Source organism: Spermophilus citellus, assembly GCF_964194105.1.
Source record: "Spermophilus citellus genome assembly, chromosome: 13".
Taxonomy (NCBI): domain Eukaryota; kingdom Metazoa; phylum Chordata; class Mammalia; order Rodentia; family Sciuridae; genus Spermophilus; species Spermophilus citellus.
The window spans coordinates 51311898-51337473 of NC_138193.1; the positions used below are offsets into that span (position 1 = coordinate 51311898).

General features: G+C 41.6%; 1 protein-coding gene across 1 annotated transcript in view; it reads left to right on the forward strand.

Annotated features, from left to right (window-relative positions):
* Positions 1–25576, forward strand: part of TACR1 (tachykinin receptor 1) — a gene marked incomplete at its 3' end in the record, with an annotated part of 166187 nt that overhangs the window by 49318 nt on the left and 91293 nt on the right. The gene's annotated exons all lie outside the window — the stretch shown is intronic.

Here is a 25576-nt window from a genome sequence, read left to right on the forward strand (position 1 = left end):
CTCATAATCAGTGACTCCAGCAAAACATTAGTGAGTCTGATGAGAGTATAAAAAGTATACTGATGACCTGGAATTAGCTGGAATAGAAAGAGAGGACATTAGAGGAGGTAGATTCCTGCACAGAGGAGTTAAAGCCACATCCTCCGTCTTGCTTCCCTTTCCTCTCTTCCTCCTCCTACTTGGGTCCTCTGTCCCAGCAAGTGGTTGGCAGCCACGTGGTAGGAAATAGGAAATGTGCCTGGTGGATTTAGAAATTTTGTTGTAGCTTCAATCCCAGGGGTACAAAATTTCATGACTACTATAAGAGTTAAGAGATTTGCTTTCATCATTTTTTTCCCTTGATTCTGAAAATGAGCCCCAGATCATTAGATCTGAAGGAGACCTCAGAGTGCAGCTCTGGCATTTCATAAATGAGGTCATTGACCCTCAGAGAGGCAAGTGGCTTGTCCTGCCTCAGTTACCACATTTTACTGTCAGGATTATCTTCTCAGCAACAGTCTTCCATATTGTCGCACTGAGGCATGGATGACTTCTGAAAAGACACTTGATGGTTTCTGTTTTCATGCCATAGCATCTCATTAGATTCAATAAGATGATTGTGACCATGATGCCATTTCTGGACTGCTTTTCTGTTGAGCTTTTGCCTAAATCAAATTTCAGAAGAGGCTTTGGCCACATCTTTCTTAGGGATTAATAATCATCAATTTACCTACGGATGATGGCACAGAGCATGATCCATTTTCCCAAGGAGATCCCCTCAGGAGGAAATTTCCCTAATGGGAATACAGTTGGGATGATTAGGTGAGCTGTGATCCACAGGCCTGTTTAGTGATATTTATCTCTCATTTATTAAACATTTTGAATTCCTATGCACCTACGACTAAGCTTGATGTTTTCAGAGTTAGGAAGAGTCAGATGTCTAACATTCAGCCTTTTGGATGAACTGGTGAATGAGATGTCCCTTTTCTCAGTTCCCAAAGAGTTTTGAGCATACGTTTATTAAAGTTCTTATCTCATCCTATTGTAATTAAATGCCAATATGGGTTTTTTTTTTTTTCACTAAACTCTGAGCTATTCAAGGGCAACACAATGTCATTCATCTTTGCAAAACCTTATTTCTGGCAAAGTGCCTGGCATTTCATAGATGCTTAACAAATACACTTTGTAGGGATGGCTGAGGGAGGGAGGGATGAGGGCTAAATCCATTACATTGTGGCCACTTGATAGTTGTCCCTGGAACATTTCCCACTAAGAGTCTGGAGAAACATCAGCCCCGTAGCCATTTGAGATCCTCACAGTAGACAGAAAAGACAACTGGAATGTCAGCAGGTCTGGCCATGTGCCAAGCATCTCAGGGTTCTGTCTGATGGGGGTATTTTCCAGCTAAGTTCTGGGAAGGAACATGGTGTGTATTTAAGTGCTGACATCTATTTAGACAAACAGGAAAGCATTCTGCCACCTCCCTTGACTGGAAGTGGAATTCTGCTCACCGTTCGAAGGCTGAAACAATGCTGCATTGCAAAACACCTCACATCAGTTGGCATCCCTGGCAGCTTAGTTTGCGTCAGTGCAAAAGCACACAGCAGATTGTGTTTCTGTGTTAACAAGGTAACAGAACGCATCTTAGGATGAGAAACTGGCACCATGGAGGAGGTGATGGGGACATTTCTCAGGACCAGTATCTCAGTAACATCCTCTTTAGCACATTTCACATTAAAATGTTGCCTGGAAGATCACCAGAACCCAAAATAATACCATCTGTTTATATAGTGGTTTATAGTTTTAAAAACATGTCACAGTTTAACAAACTTTCTTCAACAACTGCAACCCTACTTTATAGATGAGTGAATTGAGACTCATTAGGATTTAGTGACTTCACAGAATAGTAGATTTCACGTGTCCTGACTCCTTCATCCTAATTAGCATCACAAGAAATTCCACTGAATTTTAGCATCTCCACAATTCCACTGAAACTATTCTTGCCATTGTGACCAGTAGTCTCCTAAAGGCCAGACAGAATGGACTATTTTCCATCTTTATCTTGCCTGACATATCTGCAACAAATAATCATGTAGACATGTAGACCCCCTCCCCACTTGCTAGACTTTCTTCTTTGGTTTCTAAGATGCTACTCTCCCAGTTTTCATATCATCCCATCTTCATCTCATTTACTGCCCCCTCTGTCCTGCAGAATATTGGTGTTTTCCAGAATTTGGTCTTTGGTACCTTTCTTTTTTGCATTCATTTTACATATAGCCTCATAGGGGTTCTCATCCATATTCATGACTTCAATCATTCACTCTACATAGGTAATGCCCAAATCTCTACAGCCAACCCAGATCTCTCTCCTAAATTCAAAATATACCTGCTTTCTGCACATCTCCACCTGGGTGTACAGTAAGAACCTCAAATTCCACATACCTAAAATGGAATTGATTCCATTGTTTTAATATTATTTAGAATAAAATTATTTAGAGTAATATTATTTAGAATAATATTATTTAGAACAATGGAATGTTCCATTATTCTAATAAATTCTATTATTATTTAATAATATAGCAATATATTAATCATAATATATTATAGTACAGTATATAAATTAAACCTATTATGATATATTAATAACTGATATAGCAATATTAGGTGTGCCCATTCAGTAGCATTTAATGTTTCTTTGCTTTTTCAGGTTTCTATTTTTTCTTTCAGTAAATGAATATTTAGGTCCCACATATTTGAATCTGTGCTTGTATGTGTTGAGGCTTATATATGCTCCCAACCATTGTGATATCATATTATTTTCATAATATTTTGTAAATGGCTATTCTGAAAGCTATGAATTGGCTTCAAAACCAACTATTTTCTAAAATCTAATTAGGTTTACTTAGTTTCTAATTAGTTTTCAGTTGATTATCTTTGGTTTTGTAGACAAGTTCTCATCTATGAATGATGATAGCTTTTTCCTACCTTATATGATCCGTATTTCTTTCTTCTTCTTAAGTGCATTAGCTAACATGCTCAGAACAATGACACTACTGAAAATAATAACTACTTCTGTAGTTCTTGACTTCAATGAGAATAGACAATTTCTGTTTTTTATCATTATACTTAAAATACTTTCACTAGTAAATTAAATATATATGTACTTTATTTTATTAATGATATAGCATTCTATTTCTGTCTTATATTAGTTAATGATGTTAAGTTTTTATTAAATGTCTTTTAGTCATCCAAAGAAATGATTATAAATTGTTTGCCCTTTGATCTAGTCATATGATAAATTATATTAATAGAGTTCCTAATATTGAGTCATCTTTGTTTTTTCCCAGAAAAGGCCTATTTAGCTTAAGAACTTAAAATCTTATTCAACTCAGGCCTATACTCCAAATGTATTCATTTTTGCATTGCCTTCTAGATTTCTTATGACACTGTATTTTGTCTCCTAAAAATACCCTTAATGTCTCTTATATTTTCACATATTATATTCATTTAAGTCTTTTGCTTCTGGGATTTTGGAGGATTTCTCAAACTGAATTTTTGAATCACTGATATAATTTTCTATACTATCCAACCTGTTATTCACTTCTACTAGTTGCACATAAAATTTTGAAATTTAAAATTTGAATTTACAAATTGATAAGATAAATTTACACTTAAATTTAAAATGTTTAAGAGTAATGTTTTATGAAGTCTGATTTTTGCTTTTGGATGGAGGTAGGTGCTCAAATCTTAAGTCTCATTGAAAATATGAGTCTATTCTGGGTGTTTTGTTTTGTTTTTTGTTTTGTGTTTTTGGCTATGTCTCCCTTTTTGATGTGAGTTTCTATCAGAGGAAAACGTTTGCTTTGCTTCTTCAGGTGAATTGTTTCAAATTGCTGAATCATTCCATAGATCTGGTAGTTTGCCTGTGTTTACCCATCTTTCCTGAGAGAGCCCTGTTTGTTCACAGTCGTAAGTTACTCTGGTTTCTATCGGAGGTTGTAGAATTGCTTATTTCAATCTTACATCCAAGAAAATGAAAAATGGCAAAGTCTGAAGCTTGAGTTTGTAAGGTACTGCTGGCTGTGAGGAGCTTCAACCAGAGTCATGTGTACCAACGAGAATCTGGTATTGTGCTGAAGAATTCCACAGTCCAGGGTGAAGTCCACAGTCATCTCAGAACCTCCTTCACTTTAACAACCACACCTCTCCAGGCTCAGGGGGTTCCATCTTTCAGCTCATTAAATTTCTGAATAGTGACCCCATGGAGCCCCGACCTACAGCTCAAATTCAGGAATGTTTGTGCCAAGATGGGATTCCCTGTGACTGTGGAAAGCATGAAAGTAATTTCTACTGAAGACAGTGTAATGGCACACGGCTTCACTACCAGGCAGATGGGGACTCACTCCTCTTGTACTGGATTCAGAACTCTCCTCTATATCCTACCCTGGGTCTCTTCTATTAGAAAAACCTCCAAGTTTGGAACTTAAGGGGATTGCTGTGTTGTATCCCATCTGCCCACAGCCTGGATCAACTCTTCCCACCCCTGCACAAAATTGGGAACAGGGTCCATCAGTCAATCCAGACCAGCAGCATCAAATTTTCACCTATATTAGGTAGTGTAATGCTGCACGAAACTACCCTATTTTTGGTGCCAGTCTCTTTGAGTTCAAATACTAACTCTACCTCTAGCTGTGTGTGCTAGTCAACTTTTCATCACTGTGAGCAACATACCTAACTAACAAGAACAACTAAAAGGAGGAAAGGTTTTTTTTTAGGTTCATGGTTTCAGAGGTTTCACTCCATGGTCAGCCTGTTCCATACCTCGGGACCTGAGGTGAGGCAGAAAGAATGTCATGGCACAAGGGCATGACAGAGCTCATCTCATGGCAGCCAGGAAGTAGAGAGGGGAAGAGCCCAGGGACAAGATGTAGTCTCCAAGGGCATGGCTCCAGTGACTTCCAACCATGCCCCACCTGCCTACCGTTTCCATCTATTCCCAGTAATTGATTCAAATCATTAATCCATTTCATGAATTAACTGATGATGTTAAAACCCTCAGGATTGAATCACTTCCCAAAAGCTTCGCTCCTGGACACGGATGCATTGAGGACTAAGTCTTCAACACATGAGCATTTAGGGGACATTCCAAATCCAGAGCACCCTCATGCCCCATAACACTGTGGGACTATTGGATTTAGTTACCTTCCCCACTGCACCCTGCTCTTTGGTTTCTTCTTAATAGGACTGTAACAGCCCCTCAGGAGGATAATGATGACACCTCCCTCGTGGAGGGCCATGAAAACTCAATCAACGAACAATTCAAAGCACTGGACAATGCCAACCTCAATAATGCTCAATCAATTTTAAGTACGAAAAAAAGGGGGGCAACACTTCTGCTTTGAGGGGGTGCCCTTCCCTGATTTTACTCTTTTTAAAAATATTCTTTGGATATTTCAATGGACTTTTGCCAAGAGTTCATGAGTAAGTTTATATTTCCATTTTGTTCCAGAAGTTCTAATGTTTCTGAAACAAAAGCTGATCATTTCATACTATTGATTTAAACTTCTGGATGGCTATCCACATTCAAATAGGAAGAATGCAAATTCGCTGGTGGGATTAACAAGGCCACTGGGAATGCAGACCACCTTCTAGCCTTTTCTCTAACCTGGTCCTTTTTTTGTAGCCAAGGCTGCAGCCCAGCCAAATCTCCCAGGTTCATCACAGGGCCTTGCTCATTTGGGACCCACCACTTCCCCTCCCTTCTCAGCATCCCATTCAACTGACTCACTTGTCTACACTTCCAAAGGCTCACTTCAGATATTGTCTCCTGTATGATGCCCAGAAATGCACTATGTGACCTCTCCTTAGAACCAACTGCACTTAGCCCAAGGTTCTCTGTGAGGTGCCTGTGAGGCTTTATCCCCATTTGCCACGAGATCAGAATCAACTGGGAAGTTGATTATTAGAAGTACAGGTGATGGCTCCAGAAGATTCTAAGGTCAGAGCAGGAATCCAGATATTTTAAAACAACTGAGGTGATTTGGAGAATTGGCTAATTAACATGCCTTCCTCTCTAGTTAGCCTGACCTCTACTCGGTTAGTGTGCTCTTCCTTGGGTTTACTACCCCCACTTACTGGTTAGTGCAGCCTCCTCCCTAATAGGCCATAAACTCCTTTAGGGCAGGCACCAAGTCTTATCTGTCTTATGACCCCAGCATGTACATAGCTCCTGGCACTCAAAACTGTGCTGCGGAAACAAATAAATAACCATATCACCTCTTCCCTCCTTCTATTAGGGATTTTTATCCTTTCCTGTTCATTGCTTTTGCTCACCCCATTTGATTTTTCAGACACTTAATTGAGGAGTTTGTAAGAGAGACAGGGACCATTGTTTCTACTTTGGCAACACACACCAAATTTGTTTGCTAAACTTATTGTGAACCTTCTGTCTCCTTTCTTTTTTTCTTTCCTTTTGTCTTCTGGAGAAGAGAGCCCAAGGGATCAGAGAGGTTATTGTGTAACAGCCTTCTCCTAAGACTTAAATATTTGGCAACTTCAAGTTTGGCATAAGGATTCGCATAAAGAATGAGAAGTTTGAGCACTTGGAAGCCAACACCTTAAATAGACTTAATGGTGAAGCAGGCAGAACTTGGAAGCAGAGGCTGGAGATACTGAGACTGAGCCTCTCCTCGTCCCCAGTGTCCTTCACTGGCTGGTCACTTCAGGCAAGTTATTACCCACTCTGATCCCTAAAAAATGGATTATCACTGGTTGTTAAAAGAATTAGATAGAAAAGTGCATGTAAAGCCATGAAGTGTAGTGCAAGAAATATTATCTCTTTCCGCTGTATTCAAGTGTGTGGCCTGGAAAATTGCAACAGAACTGAGACCCAGGCATGGACTTTCATGGTAGGATGGACAGACCTGGGCTATGCAGCTTAAGGAAACCAGAATGCATTTGAGCAGGCAGACCACAATTCCAGATAATATGAAAAACAGCATTGAGATAGAGCAAGCAGGCCACCTTCTTAGCATATCCGAGGGTCCTCATGGGACTGCCATAGTAGGAGATGTTATAATACATTTTCAGCAACTATAAGCACTTTTTGAGAAAAGATTCATCTGTGTATTCCAAGCATTAAATAAAGGGCCTGATAAAGGATTAAGAAATATTTATAAATTCAAAAGTATGTGAACAAAAGTACAGCTTGATGCCACCTCTCCTTAGTTCTTTCCTATTTTCATCCTCCAGACAAATTTCGGGCTTTGTGTGTGTGTGTGTGTGTGTCTGTGTGTGTGTGTGTGTCTGTGTGTGTGTGTGTGTGTGTGAGTGTTTTTCTTCTGTGCATGATGGAAGTAAATTGACGCTTACTGAGAGTCAAACATGTGGTGCATCCCCCTGTCTTCATGCTTTTATGGTCAGGGCATTCCAGACGGAGCTAAACTTGCATCCAGTTCCTCAAGGCTTCCAGAGACCATGTGCTCCCCCAACATGGCAACCAATGAAGTCTTAAGTATTGCAAAGGGCTTTGTAGGGATGTTTCATACTGGAGATGCTGCAGATGCTCCCAGAGAGAAATGGGAGAGGAAGAGAGAGCCAACAAGATGATGGGAGGTGCCCAGTGAGACCTTCCTGAGATCTCTAGTAAATTTCACCTTCTTATTTGGACTCTACTGAGACTATAAAACTGAGAATTTGAGCCAAATGAATCTGGACCACAAGAAGAGGGAGTACTCGTAATACCCGAATACCAACTGTGATTTTTTTCTGTCCTTAGATCAAGTCCAAGGACAAAGTGTTACAAAGAGCCTTTAATAGAGAGGGATTCGGGCTGGGGATGTGGCTCAAGTGGTAGCGCACTCGCCTGGCATGCGTGCGGCCCGGGTTCGATCCTCAGCACCACATACAAAGATGTTGTGTCCGCCGAAAACTAAAAAATAAATATTAAAAATATTCTCTCTCTCTCTCCCCCTCTTTCTCTCACTCTCTCTTTAAAAAAAAATAGAGAGGGATTCCTGATGGAGAGGCAGCAAGTTCTGTTTAAGTTCTCTGAACTTGTCATCTTCTAGACATCAGAAGGAATGCATGACTAACTACAACCTGGTCCTTGTTCTCAAGGAGCTGACAGTCTTATTGTGCCGGATGTTAAACTGCAGGACAGTGTGCCTTCTGACTGCATTTGAATTACAGTACACAGTGGTGAAGATGATTAGAGAGAGACCTTGAAGAGGGCTTCTTAAGGGCCACCCTGAAATGCATCTTAAAAAGACATTGACAGGATTTGGTCTGGCAGAACTCAGGAACAGCCTTCCAGAGCTCCCTGTGGGACTCTCCTAAAACAAATCAGCCCACAACCATCCAAGAGAAAAGCAGCTCCAGCCACACTCATTTAAAATACCTGCCTCCCATAATCTACCTGTAAGATTTGCAGGTAAATTTGACTCCCTTATTTCTTAGAATAACTTTTAAAGTCATTTTTCCAAGTGGATATAGGCATTTCCCTGACTTTTCTTTTTTCCCCCCAAAAACAAAAAACCCTTTTCTGTTACTTCTAGCATCCTACCCTTATTTCCATTTGCCCTTTGCTCTTCTGAACTCACCTGAGTAGGAGAAAGGGAGATACATGCCATCCATACAGCTCCCTACCCCTAAAAATAGAGTGTTTGCACACAATACTACTTGAAAAATTAAAAGTTGTAACTTCCAAAGGCTAGTGGGTGAATCTGAGCATTTCCATTTTCATTGTGACCTGGAAATAGACTGTACCCAGAAAGTGGACTGTACCCTATGATGAGACTTTGATATTCATTTTAATGGAAACATATTGATTTCAAAGAACAAAAGCAGATTTCTGAATTACATGTCTTCTCTCCCCATTAATAACCTGGATGTGCATCTAGAATTAATGCACTATATTTGTGCTTCTGCTTTGCTGATTGGGATTGGCCAGGCTACTGGCATTGACTGAAGCCTGATCTCTCCAGTGCTTACCTCTCTGTCTCACTCTGTTTTCCCCCAGCTGAATGAGATGTTAGTTAGTATCTTGGCCATGTCTCAAGTAAAATTACAATTGAGGTTTTTATCTCTCCCCCAATGGAGCTTCTCAAATCCCTTATCTTCTGCTCAACAGGAAGGAGATTACTTTGTTACCAGAATATTGAACACTGATGATTTACTTGTTTATATGTAGAGAAAAGAAAGCTCAGAAGTATTTCAGTTCCCATACAACAGTTCCTGATGCTCTGTGGAGGGGCCCAGCGTGGCTTAAGCGCATAGAGAAAAACACTGCCTTACCCTGAGCGGGGAGGAAAGGACACCTAAACCCACGGATCAGACTAAGCTACTAGGTGCATATGATGCATGCAGGGAAACCATCAATGTGGATACTCCTTTGCTGCTCTTCTTTTAGTAGAAAAATTACAGATGCTAATGTCAGACAGCCTGGGCTGCAATCCTATGGGATCCCTGGCCACCGCCTCATAGACTTGTTCAGACACTTCTTCTGCTCTAATTCCACACTAGCAGTGTGACCCAGAGCAAATGACTTAATTTGCTTTGTGGTCTCACATTCCTCTGGGGTGAAATATGAATGATAGTACCCAGGTGATGGAGTGATTTATAGGAGATAAAAGACATAAAGAGTCTAGCATGATACGTAGACAACTCTATTTGTTAAGCATTCCATATGGAATGCTAAAATTTTTTGATTTTTGTCTTCCTTTCCTTTAGAAAACTAAATTAATGCCTTGACATTTCATGCAGGGATCAGTAAACTATAAACTGTGGCTAATGAGCCAAATCTGCACAGCCACGTGTTTTATAAATAAAGTGTTATTGAACGTTTGTGCATTTGCACACTGCTTGTGGCTGCTTCTGCTCTAATGGCACAATGAAATGGGTGCAATAAATACCATATGGTCCATGAAATAAAAAAAAAAATATTCACTGGGGCTGGGGTTGTGGCTCAAAAGTAGAGACTCACCTAGCACATGCAAGGCCCTAGGTTCAATCCTCAGCACCACATAAAAATAAAAAAAATAAAGGTATTGTGCCCAACTAAAACTAAAAAAAAATAAAATTAAATATATATAAAAAAATATTCACTGGCCCTTAAGAGAAAGTTTGCTCATCCCTGGGTAGGCAGAAGGTGGCTGGGTTTTAGAGAAGTGGATTTTAATCCTCGCTCCAGTACCTATTAAGTGTGAGGCATTGAACAAACTAAGTGAACTTTCTGAGCCTGAGTTTCCTCACCTGTAAAATGAGAATAATCTTACCAGGCTCAAAGAGTGGGGTTGAGTATTAAGCAATAGAAAATATATAAAGGATCCTAGCACTCCTACCCCTTCCCTAATGGAAATCTGAAAAGAAAACCAAAAATCATTATTTTTTTGTAAGGAAAAAAAAAATCTTAGACATGATCTGCTGAAGTCTGGGAGCACCTAAAAAATACTGATTTCTGAACCTCACCCCAGAAATTCTAACTGGTGAGGCCTGGAGAAGGGCAATGGCATCTACCTTGATTTATAGTTTCTTAGATGACTTCAATGACCAGCCTGGAGGTGGTGGTCAAATCCTCCCCAAACACATTTCAGGAGAAGTTAGTCATCAAGTGCAGAGACACTGTGGGCCCTGGACCAGAGGGAGTCACAGTGGCATAGAGGACACCCCCAGCCTTCCCCCTGCTGGTCCCTCCCATAGGAGCAAGGAAACTTGGTAGATGCACAGTGATGTATGCAGAGGTTTCCTCTGGACCCTTAGCCACCTTGTCCTTCCCACTGTCCTTCTTGAGTCCCTGAGCTCTAAGAACCCTGAGAACCTCAAGGACACAGGATACCAGAGACTATGGTTTATAACTGAATATCATTCTTGCTTGCCTTTAGCCACTTGAGCCCCAGAGGTCATGAAGACTGGATGCAGAGGGTTTAAGGAAGCCCTAAAGCCCTCACGCACCCATCAGAATTCAGAGAACCAGAATAGACTCTTCAGCATGCCAATCTATCCCCTTTCTCCTGTTTGAAACCCATGTCAATGGCCATTCCCATTCCATTCTACCTGCTTGCTACCCTGGTGACAGGCTGCCTGGGGAGTTGTACTGTTTAACAGCCAACAGACCTTGGATATATTACTTAATCTCTTTGTGGCGCAGCTTCCTCAACTGTGAAATGTGGGTCATAATAGCATCTATCTCTTCAGATTGCTGAGAGGATTAAATGGGTTCACTTACATAAAGCTCTTTAAATAATACCTGGCAGAGGTACTGTGGTCACTATCACATACCCTCTTCTCTCTCACTTCCTGTGTTCAAGTTCCTTAAGTGTGCTGGGCTTTCTCCCACCACGGGGCCTGTGAATATGCTGGTCCCACTCTTCTCTGGAATCACTCGGCCCCCCAGGTTACTTTTTACCTATCAGATCCAACTCACCTTGGAGGTTTCAGCTCAAATGTTACCTCTCAGAATCTTTCTCTGACCACCTCTTCCTCCCCACCTCCATTGACCAGGTCACGTTATTACATGCTCTTATGGCCTTTCTTCTTCGTAGCACTCACTGCATCTGCGATTGGACATTTATTTGTAGGTTTAGCTGAGATTCATCCATCAACCTCAGAAGAAAAGAGCTTCCTGACAGGAGGGCTGGTATTTATGATCTCTTCCTCTGTAGCCACGGCCTGTGTCACAGTACTGGACTCTTAGCACTCAGTAAATATTCAAAGGCATGCCTGGGTTAGATGACTCAACCACTCAGGATGAGTCAGTACCACAAAAGTGAGCAGTGAGGACACCATCCCAAAACAGGCAGGTCTTCAACCTTTTGACATGGTTAGAGCCCAGCAGACATTGGTTTATCATGGGATGAAGAAATTAGAGCAGCTCATGGATCCATTAGAGCACAGCCATTCACCTGGGTGACTCCCCACTGGTCTGGGATGGACCCATTCAAATAATACCTCAATTTTGAGTCAAGAAAGCAGAATTTGGGGCTGGGGTTGTGGCTCAGCGGTAGAGCGCTTGCCTAGCATGTGCAAGACTCTGGGTTCGTTCCTCAGCACCACATAAATAAAATAAAGGTATTGTATCCAACTACAACTAAAAAAATAAATATTAAAAAAAAAAAGAAAGCAGAATTCCTCTTATGGGCAAGGGACCATTTCAACACTATGGTCTGTTTCTACTCCGGTAGCCACATCTTGCTTGGGGTCAAGTTAGGTAACTTCAGTCAGGGTTAGAAGGCAAAAATTTCAATGAGTTTTGTTTTGTTTTTTTTTCTTTTTCAATCCCTAATGCTCCTGAAGTGGTGGTGTCACAGCATACAGTGCCAGCACGTAGGAGGTGGTTAAAATAAATAAGTGTTAGGAACAATGTAAAATCTGTGGCCAAGTCATTTTCTGTCCTCTGTCTTTTCACTGGGGCTCTGAACCATAAAGAATTTTGCACTCCTCTTCCAAAGCAGTGAATTTGGAATTGGACAGAACGGAGAGGTGGCCCCATCTCTCCTATTTAATTGCTGTATTCGTGAGCCCACTCGGGTTTTCTCACATGTGGCCCAGGGATATGTGATGGTAAATATGTTCATCTTTGCTGATACACCTTGCTCAGGTGTGCAGGATCAGCATCACATTACATTATCTCTTACATTATCTTAGATATAAATGCATCCTGAATAGGGCTGCTGCATTCCAACCATGTTGAATTCAGCCCCATGCCAAAATTCCCATTACGAAGAAAGGCAGTTAAGGTCTAGGAGTGTGATGAAAGTGAATGGGTATGAGGAAGATGAAGAGGCTTTGAACATCTCAAGCACTGAAGGATCCTAGAGCCTTAGGAGTGTCTGCACACCAATGAATCGCTAAGGCATGTTTCTCTCTTGGACCTAGAAGAGGAAGGGAATTGAAGGGGGCACCATGTATCAGCTTGACCTAAATGATGAGGATTTTGTTTATAGAAATTCTACTAAAAACACAGTAATTTGAAATAACTTATAGGAGTGGACTAAAATAAGCTGTTATTAGAAAAATTGGGCTTTCCATGAAGCTCTTTAGAGACCTGAGACGTGGTATTTGAAATCCTAAGATTGTCAAAGACATGCAGATGCTGGTTTTGCTCAAAAGCCAGTGGCCACAGAGGGAACTGGTGTCCCTCCAAATACTGAGGGTGGTATAAGGGAATTGGTATCCAAGCTCACCACCTGGGTGCAGGATAGCAGGATTACCTCCTCCTCTGGGTGCAGGTGTCCAGCTACCACTTAAAATCACACATTTGGTACAAGTTCACCTTTTCAACTCATTCATGCTTCAAATCACTGTCTCTCACAACAGAGCTGTATTCCTTCCTGACTCTCGGTGTGCCTCTCTGGATCTAGCCTGAGTTCATCATTCTCATAGGACCTTACAAAAACAAGAAATGAGCCCACGTGTACCTTAGTTATAATGTTTCAGGCTTAAGCAGCTTGAGTTCTGGCTTCCAAGGTATAGTGGGCCATGTTTTGACTTCATAAGAAGGGTTCACAAGTTGCCAACCTGCAAAAGCTGAATCCTTAGCATCTGTCTCCTCTTTCTCCCAATAAGCTAAGGCCATAGTTTATGGCTCTTTTCCTTAACATATCCACTTACAAGTGCCAAATTCTGTTGTTACTTAGGATTCGGATCAGCTGAGAGTAGTCTATCACATAAATAATCCCAGTGTGAGAAAGGTCAGCTGGCACTCTAAGTATGCCAGAGAGAGACATGAATTGCTAGGCTTATCTGAAAGACAGGTATGGCATCTCTATGAAACTACCAGAAACATGGGTTGCTGTTATGGTTTAGAAATGAGGTGTCCCCCCCGCCCCGAAAGCTCCTGTGAGATACAATGCAAGAAAGTTTAAAGGTGAAATGTTTGGGCTATGAGGGCTTTAGCCTAATCAGTGCATTAATCCACTTGAATGAATTAACCGGATGGTAACTGTAGGCAGGGAGGGTGTGGCTGGAGGAGGTAGGTCATTGGGAGCATGCCTTTGTGGTATATATTTGTCCATGGTGAGAGGAGTCGCTCTCTGCTTCCTGGTGTCATGTTCTGAATTGCTTTCCTCTACCACACCCTTCTGCCTTGATGTTCTGCCTCACCTCAGGTGCAGAGCGAATGGAGTCAGCCATCTAGGGGCTGAAACGATGAGCCAAATAAACTTTTCCTCCTCTAAAATTGTTCTCGTCAGGTCTTTGGTCATAGTGGCAAAAAAAAAAAAAAAAAAAAAAAGCTGACTAAAATAGCTCCTTGGAACTTTCTTCCCCCACCCTCACCCCACATACGGCTTCTATTCTCAAGCCACTTCATGATACAAAATGACTGCAGAGGTTCAAGTCATCACACCCGTGTTGTAGGCAGCAAAACAGAAGAAGGGAGAAGAAAGAAAGTTGCTTCTCCTGAAACTTATACAATCTTTCATTTATATCTCTTGAGCCAGAAGTTACATGACTCCAATTAGGGTTTGTTACTGAGAAAGAAGGGAAGAATGAAGATCTTGAGTAGACTACCAGCTGACTGTGCTCCAGATAATGATTAGATACTAAGGGTAATACACAATTGTGGTGATTTATGAAATCACCACAATCAGAGAATCGGAGGGAGGCATTGCTTTCCCAGAGCAGAGGCAGATGGTTACTTAGTCTATTAGGTACTTGGGAGTAGACAATTACATGTGGATGAGATTTGACAGGAAAGGCACCTTAAGGCAGGTGAGACATCACACCATCCAGGTGTGTTACTAGACTCCTCCATCCCTTCCTGGGGCCCATCCCATCTCTCATTTCACATCATTCCCAGCCCTCCCATACCCATGGAACCTGTTAGAAGTAGGGGTAAAACAAAGGGAAAGGCTTACAATGGAGAAACAATTTTCTGCTCATTAATTGATATCTGAAAAAGATTGCTTCCTGCTGACCCCGCCATGTTGAAAGAAAAGCCTTATCAAATCAGTTAAGTGGAACCATCCTGCTTCCATCCCAGCGGGGGCACCTCCTGGGTGACAGGGCCCCAGCGAGATTCCAGGAGCCACTTGGAATGTGAACCACCTGGCCCCTTTGAAGACAATAGCTCCTGAAGTGGCTCACGGCCATCTCTGTCAGTGAGGCCTTTCACTCCGGGGGGAACTTGCAACCGCTCAGAGTAAACAGTCAAAAGAGAGAAAAGAGACAGAAAAAATATTGAGAAGAGAGGCCTCAAAGCTGGCCGGGTGGCCATGAAACAGAAACACAGTCACTGAAGCTGTTCAAACAAATGCCTTTAATCTGTTTGTGACACCTGTCGCTAAGACACGGAAAAAGAGCTGCGGAAGGTCAGAGCCCTTCCAAACACAGTGGGAGAGAGAGTCCTTTCATGAACACCCCTCTGGAGGCATTATAAAGCTGGGTACACAACACCATCTTTTCTGTGTGCAGTTATGCTTATCAGTAAAACTCCCATCTTGGTGCATTTCATTGGTCTTCCATATTGCTTTTTGTGGTAAGAGAAGTTGGTGCTAAAGCGTTTGTGGCCACAGATTACTTTCCTGATCACCTAAATCTGGGCATGATATGGAGCTGCCAGCATTCCTCTGAAGTGAATGTTCACGGCCCACAGAAGGACCCAACTCTGCCCCTCCTGTTTCCATGTGACCCCTGCAGAGCCACTACTGGTGGCCTAGTCCAGGGGGAGGGCTCATGGCTGAATGGACCCAGGAGGAGTTGCACTCTTCCTCCTTTACCCAAGAAGGTTCAGGTGGCCACAACTAGTGAGAAGGAGTTTCAGACCATTTCCTCCCCTCTATGTCCGCTCTGTCTTCTTGATGGGACAGGTGCTTTACTCCCCCTGGGTGATCCCCACACTCAAAGTCTGGGTGCTTCATCCTCTGGCAGAAGCTGCCCTAGACAATAGAGGGGGTAGGGAGCAGGAGAGGGGAATCTGGCTCCTCCACAGGGAAGCAGAATCTAGGGGTCCCCCTGCAAGGAGAGGACTCACTCCAGTGTGTAGCTGGCTGATGTGGGTGCCCCCTTTACTAGCTTCGACACCAGGTTTCAAGCAATTATCGTGTGTCAATGTCTCACTGGAATGAGCAGATGGGGACTGGAGATGAATAACATCTCTTTAACCTATTTTTTTCCCCATGAAATACTATTTAAGTTGTAAATCGGGTACTTCCATCTTTGACAGTAGTTATTAAGCTGACGCCACTGCTCACTGGCCTTTGGCTGTTTTGAGTATCTTTGGGCGCCTGGCCCTGGATCCCATCAGTCGCACTGATGTTTTAAGCGTCTGGTGCCTTGCGTAGCCTGGGTTTAAACTAAGCACTGAGTCTCAGGGAAGAGACCACATGGCCCTGGACATATGAGCTACAAAAAGACAAAGGGAAGATGAACGTGTGTTGTGCACCCATTATGCACCAGACATCATCTGTTCCCTTGATGGGTATTATCTCATTCAACCATCAGTGCCCAGTAAATATTATCAAGCCTCATTTCAGAAGGAGAAAACTGAGATTCTGAGCCATCACTTGAAGAGAAATTAAGTAGCTGGAAAGCAGTATATAAAAGCAATAGGGAGAAAGAAAAATGACCTGTTCTGGGAGCCTCAGGAAAGGAGGAATGTCATAACTTAGGCGGCATCTCCACTGCCTGGGGATCCAGCCTAAGGAAGCCCTATATCACCAGCAGGACAGGTCACAGGGTGGTCTGTAAACACAGGTCTCAGGAATGTGTACTTTCTGCAAAATGTGTTTCCTTCTTTGGGGCTCTCACTCTGCGTTTGGTAGCCCTGGTCCCAGTACCTCTCATATGCTGCTTTGAAAATAAGCATCCTCCCTGAGCACTTCACCAGCAGAAACCCACAGGGCCTTATCCTTCCTCACCTGCCCTCTATCCTTGTTTCTTCCTCATCATTTGCAGGAGGCAAACTCAGAAGCTGACCTCTCTGCCTACTGCATGCTTCCTAGAAGGAAGGGGTCATAAAGTCAATCAACTGGCAGTTACTGGGAGCTATCTTGTGCCTAGTCGGCTGTCGTGGAGATTCTGAGGATTTGAGATGCAGTCCTGACTCCTGATACGCCAGACTCTACTTCCTGATTGATGCTTTTGAAATTATCACAAAAAAAAATCACTGAGTAACATACCACACATGTGTGCACCCGCCCGCGCGCACACACACACACAAGAACCTTCTTCAATGCGTTCATTATCTTGTGAATAAGTAGAAGTTATATTTTGGATCTGAAATGTCCCCCAAAGTCTCATGTATTGAAGGTGTAATCTCTAAGGGAGCAAAGCTCAGAGGTGGGGCTTTTAGGAAGTAATTGGAACATGAGGGCTCTAATCTCATTAATGGATCATCCATTTGATGGATTAATAATTTGAATGGACTACCAGAAGTGGTGGAAGCTGTAAGTAAATGAGTCCTGGCTGGAGGAAGTGGGTCCCTGGGGGCTTATCCTCAAGGTATGTGGCTTATCGCCTATTCCTCCCTTTTTCTGCCTCCAGTCTACCCTGAGCTGAGAAGCTCACATCTCCCATGCCCTTCCACCATGATGCTTCTGCCTTGGAGCCAGTCAACCATGGACTGAAACCTCTGAAGCTACAAGCCTAAATAAACTATCCTCCTTTAAGTTGCTATTATCAGATGTTTGTGCCACAGTGATGAAAAACTAGCTAAAAATAGTAGGAAACACTAAGATCAAATTTTAAATGAAGGCAGGAATTCTAAGTTTTGGACAGAACAGCGAAGCTATTTTTTTTTCTCTTGAGAGCTTTAAGCTGATCTTGCATAGAGTGTGGGGACAAGGGACAAAGCCTAGGACTTTCCAAGGTGGGTTGTTGGGAACCAAAGGGCTGTACCCTCAGTCTAAGAAAGAATTAGAAATAAATGTCTGTCCTGCCAAGGACAACAAGAAAAATTATCCATCTCTAAACTTGGTGCTAAGTTGATAGGAATACTCTCCTGAGAGTTTGTAATGGAAAAGGGATCCTTGTATGAGCATATAGGCCAAATGTGTTGGAAAACAAACAAATCAAAATTATAAAAATAAAAGATAATGACAGTTGAAATGGAAAACTCAGTCTAACAGCACGTTAGATGTGCCAAAGAAAGAATCTGTGAACTGGAAAATTAATCCAAAAAAAATTTATCCAGAATGCAGAGATACAAAAAGGTTAGATCTATAAGACAAAACCTAGGGTACAAAACTAAGTTGTTTTAGTAGATAGGTTGTCTCTGTGTTTCTTTTTTAAAGATTTTACCACATTTAAATACTGCAAAATTGTGGGGTTTTCTCAATTTCATGCCACTCTATTCTGAAACAGAACATAAATTATTTTCCAAAAAACGAGATCCTTTGAAAGATTCTTCTCACTAATCAAAATATTCCTAAAATCAAGTTAAGAACTTCAAACTTGTGCCTGTAATCTCAGCAGCTTAGGAGGCTGAAGCAGGAGGATTGCAAGTTCAAACCAGCCTCAACAATTTAGCAAGACCCTAAGCAACTTAGAAAGATCCTGTCTCAAGATAAAAAATAAAAAGGGCTGGGGATGTGGCTCAGTGGTTGAGTACCTCTGGATTAAATCCCCAGTATCCACCCCACTACCACCACAAAAAAAAAAAACTTCAAAATTAAATAGTAATGCTTTTTTGTTTGTCATATTTATATCCAAAACTTGCAATTTGTTAAGAGCCTCAGAAATCAAAATTTGGGGGTACTTTATTAAAAATATTTTAACTAAAGATTTTCAACTAATTTTAAACAAATGCAACCAAAGCAGAGAATTTATTTATTGGGGGGGGGGGAGGGGGGAAACAGTAGTACTATTACTAGAGTTAATTAACAAAACAGTTTGTCAAAGTTTCAACCACTTCTAAAATCTTACTAAAGCAGACTTTTATATTCATCAAATAAAAATAAATCACCAAAAAATAAATTAGTTATCCTACACTTATAAAATGTTATAAATTTCAATGACTATTGTTTCTATTTCAGTTGATAAAATATAACAGCTTGTTTGGACACAGTCAAAATTATGTGTATCATTCTATTCCAAGTAATTTCTGTTTCATGGGTTTCTTAATTTAATAAAAATATTGTTTTTATCACATTGTGTTTGTATGAGTAGCAAAACAATTTATCTTCATCACTGAAGTTTGAAACAAATTTATGATACAATGTCAGCTGTTTCACCTTCCAAAAACTTTGAATCTGTGAATTAACAGGATTAAAAAAGAATTGAGCCATTATTGAAATGAACTATTTGAAAAATCTGATGACATAGATGTAAAATTAGAATCATTTAGCTGTTTGCCAAGTTCTTCTGTTCTGCTAACCGAGCCAACATATTAATAGCTATCACTTGACCTTTTGTATATGCACAAGAAAAATTGGAACTGAAAATTACTAAAATTAATTATTTAATCTAAATGAAAAGCCATGCTTCCCAGATAAGATGGGCAAATGTTTCCTTTTCCCCACATCTATCAATGTCGTTGGTCACAGTTGTGTTAAAATAACTACTAACTTTTTCACATCCTTGTAATGCTTTTTCAGCAGATTAGAATCTCTTGGTTTTCACATGTTCAGTGATAGCATTTTGGCCCCAGAGAAGGTAAAGGTCTAAAACCACTTTGTGCAAGTTACACAATCATCAGCAACTTTCATGGAGAGCAGAAATCCAGTACTTAATTATTTCATCAAGTATGTTCTTGTGTGTGTGTGTGTGTGTGTGTGTGTGTGTGTGTGTGTGTGTGAGAGAGAGAGAGAGAGAGAGAGAGAGAGAGAGAGAGGGAGAAAGAGACCAGGGATTAAACTCAGGGGCACTCAACCACTGAGCTACATCCCCAGCCCTATTTTTTATTTTATTTAGAGACAGAGTTTCACTGAGTTGCTTAGCACCTCACTTTTGCTGAGGTTGACTTTGAACTCATGATCCTCCTGCCTCAGCCTTCCAAGCTGCTAGGATTACATGTGTGCATTACCATACCTGGCAAACATGTGGTTTTGCTCACCTATAATTTACCACTATCAAAGGATTATTTAACTCAAAAAGTACCATCAATCAATCAATCAATAGTTATATAGTTATACTATATAATAAAAAACAAAATCACTGTCACAAGGGGCACAGATAACTACACTCTCTACAGCAGGATCACTCAGCATCTCTCCAACTCCCTCCACTACTGGTGATTTTCCAGACTTTGCATTGACCGTGCTGCCTCCTTGTCTGGGGACCTGGGGCATTTCAAGGCTGCAAGGCCCAGAGCACAGCAACAGCACATAATAAGTCCCACCACTGCCCAAGTCCAAGTTCACGACATTTGATCAGTGATTGTCCCACCTGGTAGCCCTATGTGGGAGATGCCATCAGGCCTGGAATTAAAGTGGGGCAAGTGAGCCCTTGGGGGTAAATTTAAGAGAGCACACACACACACACACACATACACATACAAAAATCAGCAATCAAAGCAAATCATGTTTTAATAAGATAATTTAAAATCTCAAAATGAATGCAAAAACTAATGAGTAAAACATCAAAATTTCAATAAAAGAGACAATCCAGTTCTGCATTTGCACACCCTTGACTGTGAATGGTTCACTGGTCTTACCATAATTCCAACCCACAGATTCTGCCTTTATGGGCCCAATAAAGGAGATTTGTGGGTGAAGAGGACCACCCTAAGCAAGGAGGAAACAGGAACATGCGTTTCTCCAGAACCTTCTGCTACCTCCTCTACCCTTTTGTCCACCTGCCTCTGCTTCAAGTTTTCTGCTGCCAAGATTAAAAATCAAGTTTCAGATTGTCCAAAAATACATGCCTATCACTCAGAGGGAGGGGATGGCAGAGAATTGGGGACACTCTAAATATAACTTTGTGTGACAGCAGCAGTTTCCATATAGCCTGCCAGGACCAATGAAATGAATATTTCAGCCTACAAGAAATGCACCTTCAAAACTGATTGGAAGAGAACATTACCTAAATGAATATCACAGCCATAGTGCATAAGATGAAAATTCAATGCTTTATCAGATGATGGCCAATTACATTTTCCTACCTAGCTGACCTGAGAGGGTTACTCAGTGCCCCAGTGACAATAAGGATAAAAAGCATGGCCAACAATGTTAAAGATGCCATAAAGGTGAACTTCTTCCCATCATCAAGTCTGTCCTAAAACCATGACCTTCTATCACCTCAAAAGCCCTTTGCCTCATAGTAATGAAAATCTCAAAGAAATCACTTTCCAAACTTCTTTCTTCTCTCTTTTTTTTCCTCTGCCACCAGAGCTGATGTGGCCCCATCAGCATTTCCCAAATCATATTTCTATACACCCCAGTTTCTCATGGTCTCTATGCCCCTCCCACCCAGCTTTCAATTCCAAATCCCAAAGTGTGAATGTCACCAAGGACTGGAGTTTGTCTCTGGGCATCATCCTGTGACCCGGGGGACAGTTACTGCTGCATGTTTGTCGCACACACATTAGCACGCTCAGGGTGGAGTCCCAGATGCAAGTGTGATGATACTCTATAGGTAGAGAGCAGTCATTAGAAGTGTAAGGAGCCCGCATGCTCATGACAACAGCCTTCAAACTGAGGGTGAAATGATGGATTACTTTCCTTACTTTCCACCACTTTTCAAACTCCCTGTCATTTCTCTTTTAAGGTAGAAAAAAAAATGACAAGCTCTGTCTTCTTTTTCCACCCCTGCCAATCCCACCTCCAATTCAGCCCGTGATAGGGGGGATTTCCACTGGGAATTGTGAATCCAGTGATTAGTTGCCTGTCGCTCCTGAAGTCTCTCCTTTCCAATTATAAAGGTCTGGCCTGCCTCTGTGCTGGCAGAAATGATTAGTCTGGAATTTTACTGCCTTTCTCCCATAGTTCACATCAGGCTTTAGTCATGGATACTTTTATGAAAGCTCTGGCTCTGGGAGCTAAAAAAAAAAAAAAAAAAGAGGGTAATCTAGACTGCTGAAGGGTCACTTCCTAAATAAGCCCAATCAAGAGCACTTTATTAATCCCGACTTTGTGTCTTACTTTCCAAACTAGCTTTAAGGAATTCTGGAAAGAATACTCCATACTCCAGAATTCACTCATCCATTCCTTTATAATCTGGCCCTTTGAGACTGGTCAGAATGCTCTAAGTAGGGCTACTAAATGTAACTTCTGAATGAAGATGGAGTTCTTTGGGCAAAATTCCACTGGCACTTCCAGGCAAATGTCTATCAATCATGTAAGGCTCTCTGTTAAGTTCCCCCCAAAGATTAAGAGACAGGTGAGCACTGTCCCTGCCCTCTCAGGCCGTGACAGGGTGGGAAGGACCACATACTGCCCTCTAATGAGATGGAATGTGCGGGCAGAATAGGGAAATGCAGCTAGCAGGAACATGAGAGGGTTTTCAAGAGAACGTGAGGCAGATGATCTCCATGGAGCTTTTAAACAATTAAATAAGTTTTCTTAAAGGAGATGAATTTTGATCCACCTTAAAGGATGGGCAAAATTTCTACAGATGGTGGTGAGATAGGAAGTAGGATCTGGAGAAGCAAGGTGTGCTTTCATGGTCTGAAATCACCTTTTCTCATTAGCCCATACAGAAAGGATTATGGTCCCTAATAGCCTAGGGACTCCATACCTGAATCTTCTTTGAACCAAGTGAGCCCTTCTTTGATCGCACATCGGGTAGAACTGCTCTGACAAGAGTCATATGTGTCCCCTCTTTCACCTCACTCTAAATTCTCATGGATTTTCAGTTCTTACATGGATTTTCAGTGCCCTTACTGTCAGACCGCACATTTTGAAGTGAGACTCTTGACAGTGCTAAGATCTGCATCAGCCTGGAGATCAAAACCATGTACATCCCTTTTGGAATTACAAACATCACAGCAGTGAGGATGTGGGGGAGGCTGGCGCTAGTGAAATGCTCAGTGGTGTGTAAACTTTGTGCCATCTCTGGAGGTGGTTCAGAGGCCTCTTTGGTTATAGCTGTGAGAACTGGAGCTTGGTTGCATAGATGAGGCTGTTGGTAAAGTGATCTGGATAAAAGATAAAAGTCAGGTCCCGGAACAAAATCCCAACTGATGAAGAAATGTTAGTGACCTCAGTAAAAATACTGAGTCCTCTCTGACATGGAAGTAGATGAAAAGATGACAGAACTTATTTAGATGAAGAGCCTGGAGGGTGTACTGTGTAGAAAGACTGAATGCTGCACAATTCCCAGCATACAGTCAGTGTCAAAGTTAGACAGTCAACAAAGAATTATTGGAAATTTACTTAAAGGCTTAATATCAAGAGAGAAGAAATTCTGAAGACCAGGGACCATGAGATCACTCCCACAGGACGATCCTGGATGACTGTATAACAGAAAATATTTCAAGCAGTGATGATTCTTACATCATAATCTCAATGTGTTCAGATTGGTAGGAATAAAGGAACCACATACATGTCTTTCTCCTGTTGCATTTATTTTCATTCAGCAGCCATTTATGGATCCCCTGCTACGTACCAAGAAATTCATACTTTCATTTATGCAACCAAACCTTCATTTACTATTTACTACATCCTAGGCACTGAGGGAGGCCAAGAATCCATAAGGATGAAGGGAGGAGACCGACAAGCAAATAGAAAAATAAAATGAAATGTGTGAATGCAAGGTTAGAGACCTTCACAGCAGTGTAGGTGAGCTCCTAACCCAGCCACAAGGACCTGATGACCGGGCAGAGTCGTGACCATAAGCAAGAGCCAGCCAGGAAGAGACCAAGGAAGGAAAACATCCTGGATTGACAGATCTTGTGCTCAGATTAGAGACCCAATTCTGGACCAGGACTGGCTGCTGACCACTATTTTAGTCAGCTTCTTCACTGCTGTGATTAAAGGACTCAACCAGAACAATCGTAGGGGAGGAAGAGTTTTTTTGAGGGCTCATGGTTTCAGAGGGCCAGCTCCATTCCTCGGGGCTCAAAGTGAGGCTGAACATCATGGCCAACAAGTACGGTGGAGAGAAACCACTCACATGTTGGTCAGAAAGCAGAGAGAGAGAGACTCCACACTGGAGGTAAAGAATATATATCCCATAGCCATACCCCATTCCCACCTCCTCCAGTCATACCCTACCACTTCAGTTACCACTCAGTTAATCCCTATCAGGGGATTAATTCACTGATTAGGTTAAGACTCTTAGAACCCAATCATCTCCTCTGAACCTTCTTGCATTGTCTTGCACATGACCTTTTGGGGGACACCTCACATCTAAACCAGTAGCCACTGTACTGACTAATATCTACCCAGTGGATTTCAGTCTCAGCATTCTCAGTCTGTCAAAGGTGATGAGTGTTTCTGAAGTTTACACTATGTTGTCCCATGGCTCTAATTCCTCCTGTTCCTCATCTCCCATAAACTCTACCAGAAGCCAGCAAACTATGGTCCAGCACTCAAATCCAGCCCACCATCTGTTTTTGCAAATGAAGTTATATTGGCTTATGGTCATGCCCAACAATTCTTTCCTGTCCATGGCTGCTTTTACACTACAAAGGCAGAGTCGAGTAGTTGTGACAGAAAGTACATGTGCCTCAAAGCTTAAAATATCTGCTATCTGTCCTTTACAGAACAAGTTTGCCAGCCCTTGATCTAGAGCTACACTCTCAGCAGTCCTCACCCTTGGTCATTTGAACTCAGGAAGATGTGGTCCCTTATAGGAACCTCACACCATGTGAAGAAGGAGTTACTGGAGATCAGGAAAGGAGGGAGCAGAATTAGATGGAAGACTATGGATGAAGAGCCCAGTAAGACAAATCTTCTGAGGGAGAAAAGACATTCTCTCTGCCCAGTGATTTAGGGCTGGGGTAAGAGGAAGTTACAAGGCACTGCTGTTTGTCAGAAAATGAGTTCTTATTTACAATAAAATTGTTTCACTCTATTTAAAAAATATGCAACATTCTATTTTGCCAGATTTAAGGAATGCATAATGAGAGATCTTTTTATAATGCACAGTCACACAGAAGGAAGACTATACCTTTGGTTTTTCAGGCCATATACATTTCAAATCAGGTCTGATGGCCCTCCATGGGAATGAAACAACCTGAAGTGGAGAACACAATCCACATCCCACACTGCTTCCGGACCCCTGTCTCTGGCAGCCTGATGATTAATGCATAAACCAGAAAGATGTTTCATTGACTGCCTTGCAGTCTCATGAGCTTAGTGCAGTCAATAAATACTTATTGAATGTATTTTCCTACGGCTTGCAGCAATTTCTCAGTGATCTCCTATAATCAAATAAGAAAGAATTGTTCAGGGTGGTTCCAAATAAATATATAAATGTATATTCATGAAATCCAAACTAGGAATGGGGAGTAAGAAAGAAAATATTCATCCATGTACAAGTTATCCGAATGGCAAAAGTATTTGAATAAATAAGAAATAAGCAAATTATACAAGCCTCAGAAGTAAAGATAGCAATAGAGAGAAAGAAAAAAGAAAGGGAAGGAGGGAGGAAGATTTATAAATGGCTCTATTTTGAACAAATGAAAATATATGCATTTTTTAAAGCCAATCTTTTTTATTCTCTTTGGCTTTGTATGGGGAATACTTTCATCTGTCATTGAAATGGCTCCTACACTCAA